Below are 9,637 nucleotides of genomic sequence, written 5' to 3'. Positions count from 1 at the left end.
AGTTGAATTACTGGACTTTTTTTCTTTCCTTTTTTTTTTTTTTCCTTCAGGCATTTAACAGCAGGTTCTTCAGCTGTATGTCTAACTTCAGCTTTTTTGGCCTCTTTAACAGCTTTTAAATTATTTAGATAATTTTAGCTTATGTCTTTTTCTTACGATGATTCTTGGCAATGCCACTTGATGATTCTGGGACTCTTGGTAGGTGCAGCACAGCAAATGACAGAAAGAGTCTATGTGCCACAATAAATAAATAAATAAACAAATCTGGGTAAGCACCAGACAGAACATGATCTGGTGAGTAAGACATACTTCACCCACATGAGAACAGGAAGTGAGAATTTAGCACATTTTCTCTTCAAGGAATTTTTCTTGATGGCTCACACCTCACCTCTTCCCTTCCCTCTCCTTCCATCTTCTCCCTCTCCCTCTTCGTCTCTCTCCTCCTCTCCCCTCCCATTCCCTGTTTCTTCCCTTCCCTTTCTCTGGCTTGCCTTGACTTCCCTCCACATCATCAAATTATGCCCTCTCTTTTCTCCTGGTTCCTCCCAAAACTCACTTCATAACATTCTCCAGTTGAAATCTCATTTGAAAGTCCAGTTTTCCCTCTGGAAAGTTAGGATTTCTTCTTTCCTCAAGCCTCTCACTAGGAAAGGTGAAGAGAGCGGCTGCGCATCTCAGCCATGAATGAGAGGAACATTTTGATAAAGAGAATGTGAAAGGCATTGACAGGACTGACCCGAAAAATTCAAAGTTGTCTTCAATGATGTTTTCATTGGATATCCCTTAGAGATGACTTGCAGATTCATACACAGCCTCCCTTGGCTAGAACCTTGTATAAGGGCATAAACAGTAAAAGATAAGAAAGAATCAAGAGAAAATGGCTTTTCGTGGGAACATGGCACAGGGAATATGGCACCAGGTCAAACCACTTTCACCCTAATTTATTTTCCAGTAGTAGTGCTATTAAGCACAACTGCTGCTACAGGAGAAAGACTATACACACTGCATTTTGCTTTAATCATTAACTTTGCACATTAGCTGTAATTAAATTTACTTTGTGAGATAGCCATACTCCAAGCTTAAATTAATTCCAAACATGTATTTTATAAAAACATTTTAAAGGCAACAGGAAAATCATTTTTACTGCGGTACTAAAAGCTTAAGAATTTAATGCCACTTTTCTCTGATTCAATATTTATGTCCTATAGAGGAAAAAAAAAAAACAGTCTGAAAATTCTTCCTGTGGTATCATACAATATTTGCTAAATACTGTTGCCTGTAGTAAATGTGCACCTTGTGCAAAAAGGCACATTATACTGGTTTTGCAATGAAAGAGAGTTTTGCACGAAGAGGATCTGCTTCCTGAAGTGAATCTACTATGCTGGAGGCACGAGCTATGTAGGTTTGATTGTGAGTTTTGTCAGAGCAGAAGAATTCTTGGGGACTTATGAACTAGTCTGAAAAATGAGTTCACAATAGTTCAGAAATAAAGCTCTATGTGGCATGTCAGAACTTGGGAGATGGCTGTTACATGGTCCAGAGATTGCCCAGGGACAGTACAGTGTAGAATTGGTGCCATACAGATCAGAAAGACATTAGGTCAGAATGGCTGCCTACACAACAAAGCCCAGCAAAGACAGACCTGTGCAAAATGAGGTATTGCCCCCGGGTCCTTATAATTTTATGGAAAAAGAAATATTCACTGTATATTAGTAATTATCCAGAGACACAGTGGGTTTAACTATAGCTAAAGCAGGGAATTCTTCTGGTCTGCTTAGATCATGAGCTCACTGATAGAAAATTAAGGATAGCAGGTGAGAACGACGTGCAAAAAGAATGATGTCAAGTTAGAGAAAAGTTCAGATGGCTGCAAAAGGAACCATGAAAGCAACAATCAGATGATCCTTGGCGAGACAAATTCAGGAAAGAAGACTGTGGTTTATCATCTCTCCTGTAAAGTACACGTGTTTTATACCAAAAGAAAAAAAAAAAATATATATATATATATTCACAGCTAGAGAAACTGTAGAAACAGAGTAACAGTTTTCATCATGCTAGAAACTTTTAGTCATTAATTCTGGAATATACTCAGTTCTTTATACGAATAGCTAGCAGCATGGTATCTTACCAGACAGTGGGACCAGAAAATAACTAGTTTTTATAGAGAATCTTTAATGAGAAAGCTCAGGTCAAGGATTTTCTGAAGTCCATTTTATCCAATTTCTTTCCTCTGGACCAGAAGTCAGGGGGTGGCTTTGAAAGCTAGAAATGACAGGCTACAGGGCACTGAGAACTGTGCTACTGTATGTTACGCTTCCTGGTTCCTGCCAGCCCTTATTGGGAAGCATATGCACAGAAAGAACACGATGAAATGCTGCCTTCAGCAGGGGATTGTACTCGAGGTATAAAAAGCTTTAGAAAGTGATCTCTGCTCTGAAGTTTCTTTGTCCCTCCATGGAGAAGGCTGCCAGAACTAGCAGTATCATGGGCTTGCCCTCCTTGCAGTGCTGAAATACTTACAGACAGTGGAGCCAGACATTTTGCCTATTTCTTCTAATCTCCCTATACAATCTGCAAAACTTCCCTCACCCGGATTGTTCACTTGTGGTCCCAGCCACAGCCACTGCAGTGGCAACCTGTCTGTAAGAAAACCCTCCTCTTTGTAAGATCATTCTCTGTTTCAAATATATAATTGGTTGTGTGTGATAACACCAGGACTGTCTTTGCTGGGTCCCTTTTGAAGCACGAAGTAGCAGCATTATCTGAAGAGCAGCTTTGCAGGAGGTATGCTTTACTCTACCTCGCTGACACAAGAACAGATACAAACTCCCAAATTGCTGTCCAATATGAAGAAAACTGAAAACCCTGTGGAAAGCCCCGTTAATTGCACAAAAGTGTATTACGGCTACAACAGCATTGAGCCTGTCTCCACAAACAAGGAGATACCCATTTGTCCATATCCCAGCTCTGCTTCTCTGAAGGCTTTAGAGAAAGGATGCCACCCGTAGTAGTGCTGACCATTATCTAGCCTAAGGAAACTCACATGAGGGACAATAGGGAACAGCTCAGAGGTATAAAGGACGAGGTGGAAAAGAAGAGGACAAGTTTTTTGTATTTGCCATAGTAAGGAAGCCACAACCCTATATAATGGAGGGTTCATCATTTGATCTTTCCCTGGAACACAGTGGAAGGGAAAGAAACATCTGCAGAACATTTCCACTAGATTTGGCTCACCCATTATGTTTAAACATTAAACAGCTTTGCAAACTATCTGAGCTAGTATGACTAGACTTCTATGATCATTGATATGAATAACCTGAGTACCATCAAAAGTAAGATTAGTGGTACCTAGAGTTGAGCTGAAGGTGCTTTGCAGAGTTTAAAATGAGAAGGGGGTATTAGATCACCCAATCTGAATCTCTAGTATTTCACAGATCATTTCACAGATGTATGGCCCAGTTCCCCTTTTATTGTGGTATCTTGTGTTTGGCTAAACACATTTTCCAGCAATTTAGCTAGGTGTGAATCCAAGAAATTGAAAGCTTGAGAGTCCACCACTGCTTTATTAGTTTAATCCAGTGGTTAAGCAGCTTCACCATTAAAAGTTTGTGCCTAATGTCCCATCTGAAAATGTATGACTTAAGTTTCCAGGAACTGTTCTTTTTTCTAATGTTTTCTCTTTTTAATTTATTTTTTTTACTATTATTTTCTCTTCATAAAGGTACTCATAATTATGTCATGTCTCAAGTCTTCTTTTTGAGAGAACATGTTATGTGTCTTACTCCAAAGCTATCCCTGCATTTTCCTCTAGGTCTGAAATCTATTTTGTGAAGGTTTTTCACATTTATTCTGCTTTCTATATGTTTGTTTTAAAATAGATGATCTAGATTTGTTACTTGTCTTTCAGAATCAAGTTTACTATAAGTATTGAAAGCGGTATTTTTACCAGAGCAGCACTGGGAGCCTTTGGTGAAATGCTTGCACATTGTGACCTTTAAGCCATTTTCAGAACCCCATTCTTGAAGTAAAGGTTCACCATTCTGTAAGCAGAGCTTGAATTTCATGTTCTTAGTTTTGCATTCGTCTGTAGTAAAGCCTGTATCAGTTGAGGGTTCTAGGGACACAATCAAGGCCTCACTGTAATTTGCCATACTATGCATCTTGAAACGGTCTCTAAATCTCATCAGCTGCAAGTTTGTATTTACTTCCAGATCATTAATTCAAATGTTGAAAAATATAAGAATTAGTACAACCCCACCACAGATATTCATTTTCAGCTATGATTCTATGTGGACAAGTCATCACTGATAACTCTTTAAAAAATCAGTTTCCAGACTATTTTCTTTACTGTTCAGTTCCAATTCATATACAGTACTGATCTCTATCAGAATGAACGGCCAAATTTTTTACCAAAATCTAAATAAATTAAATCTAAATAAATTTTGTATTTTTATCAAACACATGCTATCTTAAAAGTACAATTAAAAAAAAAATCAGACTTACTTTAAAAGGACTATTTCCTATTGAAAGGCATGTTCATTGGCACTTATTCTATTTGTTATCCAATTCCTTAACAGATACAACTTATGTCTTGTTCTCACTGTTAAAGATTTATATATCTGTGACTTATACTACTATATCCTGTCTATACTACTTTGAGCTATCCTCCCTGTCTTGGGAATATTGCTACAGCACTAACAGCCTTCCTGTTACTTGGAACAACTGTGGTGTCCCAAGATTTATTAAAACTACATTTCAAGAGACAAGAGGTCTACCTAGCCAACTCCTTAGATCTCTAGTTACAAATTATATTTGCCTGTAGACCTGAGAAAATTTTTCTTTAGCAGATGTTTAATAGCCTCCTTAGTTGCTATTGAACTGTAAAATACTTCTCATTTCCTCTTCTGATGGCACAAAAGCATCATATATTTTAGAATGAATTACAAGAAATATTTAAACCTCTTTTCTTCCTTACTAACCTTACCATCTCCATTTAGTAGTGGGCCTAAGCAGGATTTCTTTTCTAATACTCTTCAGCTTCTCTTTCTTTTTTTTTTTTTTTTTGAAGTATGTGATGCTAGCATTCTTTAGCAATTTTTCTACATTTCGTGATTATGTATTCATTGTCAGAGATAGCTCCTTACATATTTTTCATTAGATATTTTTTTATTCATAAATCTTGTCTTGCCTTCATTAGTGTGCCAAGACTGGCTCTACGCCAAAGTTGTCCCTTTCAGTAGATTGGAACTATCTTTTTTAACTGTCCAATAAATTCTTCTTTTAAAACAACTGTTTTCACTTTTTTTCTTTCTTTTGTTCAATTTTTTTTCTATTTTAAATCTTATCTCTAATACATGTGCATATTTATGTGTAGCACGTATTTTTTAATTACTATTTAGAGATATCTTTTTTCCATAGTGAGAGCAAATAGTCTTGGTTACTGGTCTACATATAGCCACCAATTTTCCAATCAGTAATACTTCTTCTTTATCATAATTTGGCACAAACAGTCACTTCATATTTACTGCACCATCTCTCATGTAAGAAAATTATTGTCTCAGTTTTTTAGGAAGTTTAACAATGTCTTAGCACTGCTGACCTGAGCCCTCCCTCCCTGGTGTTCTACATTTCTAACTTAATAGGATATTAAGTTAGAATGGGATGTATTTTTTTTAGAATAAACTGTTAAAGGATGGAAAATTTTGTTGATTTGCTTGACTAGGACATGCTTGAAAGACCATTAGTTTAAATACAATTGGTTTATTATGGGAGTAAAGAAGCAGATAAGACTAATAAGGCTAGAGATAGGTTGAAGAGCAACTCTCATGGATTACATTAATACACTAAGTAGTGCTGGCTGTCTTGCCTGTCAGCAAGCTATCAAGAAATTAAGGATATTATATATAAGCTCACGTCTGATGCCAGTGGAAATAGGTCAAACCCAGCTGCAACTGGTCACGTCATTGCTAGCATCTGACACACCTTTGAAACAGATTCAGGTCGTGGGCAAACTAGGAGGACTAAACAGTGCAAGAAATTAACCTATGAAGATGGAGATGGGTTTGAAGGGATGATGTATGAGAAGCAGCTGAGGTGCCTTGGTTTGTTCAGCCCGGAGCAGAGCAGGCTGAGGGGAGGCCTCATGGCGGCCTGCAGCTCCCTCACGAGGGGAGCGGAGGGGCAGGCGCTGAGCTCTGCTCTCTGGGGACAGCGACAGGACCCGAGGGAACGGCATGGGGCTGGGACAGGGGAGGGTCAGGCTGGGTGTTAGAGAAAGGTTCTGCACCCAGAGGGTGGTCGGGCACTGGGACAGGCTCCCCAGGGCAGTGGTCACAACACCGAGCTGCTGGAGTTCAAGAAGCACCTGGGCAATGCTCTCATACACGTGGTCTGATTTTTAGGTGGCCTTGTGTAGAGCCAGGAGTTGGACTCAATGATCCATGTGGGTCCCTTCCAACTCGGGATATTCTATGATTCTACTGTTCTATGAATATCATTGCAGACAGTAGTGGTGACTGATTTTCCTGTTAATTCTCCTTTTTTTTCTGCAAGCAAGATGGATCTTCCAGACCCCACCCGAATAAGTAAATGAATTGAAATAAAGGCTTCCTTTGAAATAAAGGCTTCAGCTGCAGAAGACATTGTCAATAAATAAATGGCTTCTAGGTCCAAATTCTGCTTTGAGAGATATTTGCATAGATGTGTGGAAATTTGCTCTTACCAATTTCACTGCGGCTGCTCAAGCTTTAAATCAGAGCTGATTTTGGCAATTAGCAGTCTTTCATATTAGATACTAGACAAATATATATAGATATAGGTTCACATTTTTAATTCTGTTTTTTAAACTACCAAAAAAAATAGGGCCAATTAATAGATAATAATATATATTATTAATATTATATCATATTAACAGATAAATAGATTAACAGATAAGAGGGTAAACTGTAACATCTCAATTCTCTGCATCTAAAAATCTTTCTTAATACAGGCAGTTTCAGAGGAGCTCACTGATCTAAACTTCCAGCTTGTGTTTACAAGCCAAAACAAAGCATTTGCATTTTTCATCACCACTAACAAAGTCCAAAATCTGCATCTATGTTCTCCTTACAATGCAAACTGTCAGCCAACTTTTTCTCTAAGCACTGGCCTAAAGATATTGACCCTCCTTATTTCAGGGTAAGGAAGACTGGAGGAACCTCTCAGTGAACTAGCAGTGCCACACAGAAGCAAAGAGGGATAGATTTTCAGTTTTCAGACTTTCACACATTTCTGAACACAACTTATAATGGCTTATTGAGAAAAAGCAGCCAAGCAAGAACATCTTGGTCCTTAGACAACTTCCATACTTTACTTGGAATAAAGTTGTCTTCACTAAATCCCTTGTGTCAAAAGTAATTTATAATAAAATAACACCCACAGAAACCACTTGCTTTATTTCATATCATTGCACAGTAGCTGAATTATAAGGTACTTCTACATTTAGAAGTAGTGAGAATTTTCTATACAAACTACTCTGTTGAAGTGAGGTAAGTCATATTTGTCTTTATGTTAATATATGGGGAGCTAAACAATCCTCAATGTTTTGAGCATGTTCAAATTCCATTTTGAGCTCCCTACTCTGTTTTGAGCAATTTAAATGCCCAACTCTATATAGGATGGACACAACAGTATTGAAAATTGAGAGTGGAGGGCAGAAAAGCCTATGTTGCACATTATTTCCTTCCTCTCCAAACGCAACCCCATGGATGATCAGGAGATTCTGACTGTCTGGTGAAGTGTTATAACACTGCTTGCAGAACAGTATAAAAAAGGATGTTGAATACCAACAATTCATTAAGCCTACACAATCCCATAGATTTAATAATGAAATAAACATCATAATTACAAGGTCCTTAGGAAGGAGTTGTCCTTAGTTCTCTCAGCATTTAATATGCCAAGACCTCTCAGCACTTTTCCCATTTTTCCCACATACACATTCATGAATCCTTCTGCCTGGTAAGGGCATCTTAAATTTGCAGACTCATCTACTCATTTTCTCCTCTACGACAGCACCGATGGCCCTTGAGAACTCAGGAATCCTATCTTTCTGAAAGTCACTTATTCTGCATAATTCATAATGTTTGAAATATAATATGTAACATTATATGTTATTATTATTATGTATAGTATTCATAATGTTTTAATATAATTCATAATGTTTACTACCCATTGTCAACTCATAGAAAAATTAAACAACACTCCATTGATGCAGTCCAAACAGCTTGGCTTCCTGTTCTGAACAGTTTCTGAAAATCTGCCACAGTTGGGACAGCACTAGTCAAAGGAGAACATTGTGCTCTGATTCTTCAAGAAGGTGATCTTGTCTGACTATCACTTGAAGTAACTTCCTCACAAAGTTCCATGAATATTTGCTGCTTCTTGGGAAAACTATGCATCTGAAGCTGACCATCCCAAATGTACAAAGCAGTATAATCTTCACTAATTTTCCTGTACTAGGACATGAAGCCAGTAGCATTATTCAGCAGAGACATTAAGTCTTTAGTGACCAAATTAACTTCTAGCTTTCTGTATGCCGATAGCTGCTTCTAAAATAATGACCAGGATCAGGACAGAGTCTGAGTGTCTACTGAATAGTACAAGCCATTGAGCCCAACTGGGAAAAGCTCATCCAGTGAATCACAACAGTTATCTTTCCGGCTGTAATGGCTAAGAATTATGCAGAAATAAATGTGCCTCAGCCAAACGGGTTGGCAGGCTACAGGGACTTCTGGGTTTGCAAAAAGGGTCTGAAAAAATACGTGAAGCTCTTTTGCCTAGAAATGGCTGTTGATGCTGAAGTGCAACGAAGTCTGTGATATGTCTCCAGAAATATTTGCAACAGGTGTGTGTAGCTGCAATGTCAACACGATATAAAGACTACAAATCAATACAAATGCTTGAGGTGTAGTTGTATGACAGGACCAATAAACTCAATGTTTGTGAAAAGTGTTTCAAGTGAACTGTCAGTCCGAGGGCATCTAGTAACTAACCAGGGAGCTGGTCCTACATGCCTGAAAGACAAGATAGAGAAAAGCATTTAAAATTGTGATATATAAGCAAATGACTATGTAGTGCTCTCATGGCCCATTAATGGCTCCATTTTGAGCTGTCCAAGGGCTGGTCTCAGTTGGGTTCTTTTATTTGAAGCCATCTTGATCCAGCTGGAAGTCTGGGCCCTGATTCCTCCAGAACTAAACTGATTAAACATCCAGCTTTAATATAATGGCTTTGAAAACAGGTGAGACCCAATAGACTTTCCAACAGGCTGTTAATCCTGGATGTTTGCAGGCAGGCATTCAGGTCCAAATTAGACACGCTCCTCATTGTCAAGATGAAAGGCAGAAAAGGCTGTATGCACAGAGTACGAAGAGAGCATATTTGACTAGAAAATGTTATTCCTGTTCCTAAATATACAAATCTTGTAACATCAGTCTGAGAAAGGAGAGAAGAAATAGCTTCTTAGGCACAGATTCGTTATGTTTTAAGGATCAAGCCATGCTTCAGTCCCGCAGAGTGCTAATTCCTTCCTTCTCCCCTGCAAAATGAGTTCTTTTCTCTCTCTCATAGCCTGAATATGATCATTCTGAAGTCCCTATAC

Source organism: Anser brachyrhynchus, assembly GCF_964034855.1.
Source record: "Anser brachyrhynchus genome assembly, chromosome: 1".
In the NCBI taxonomy this organism is placed as follows: domain Eukaryota; kingdom Metazoa; phylum Chordata; class Aves; order Anseriformes; family Anatidae; genus Anser; species Anser brachyrhynchus.
This window is presented reverse-complemented; position numbering follows the sequence as displayed.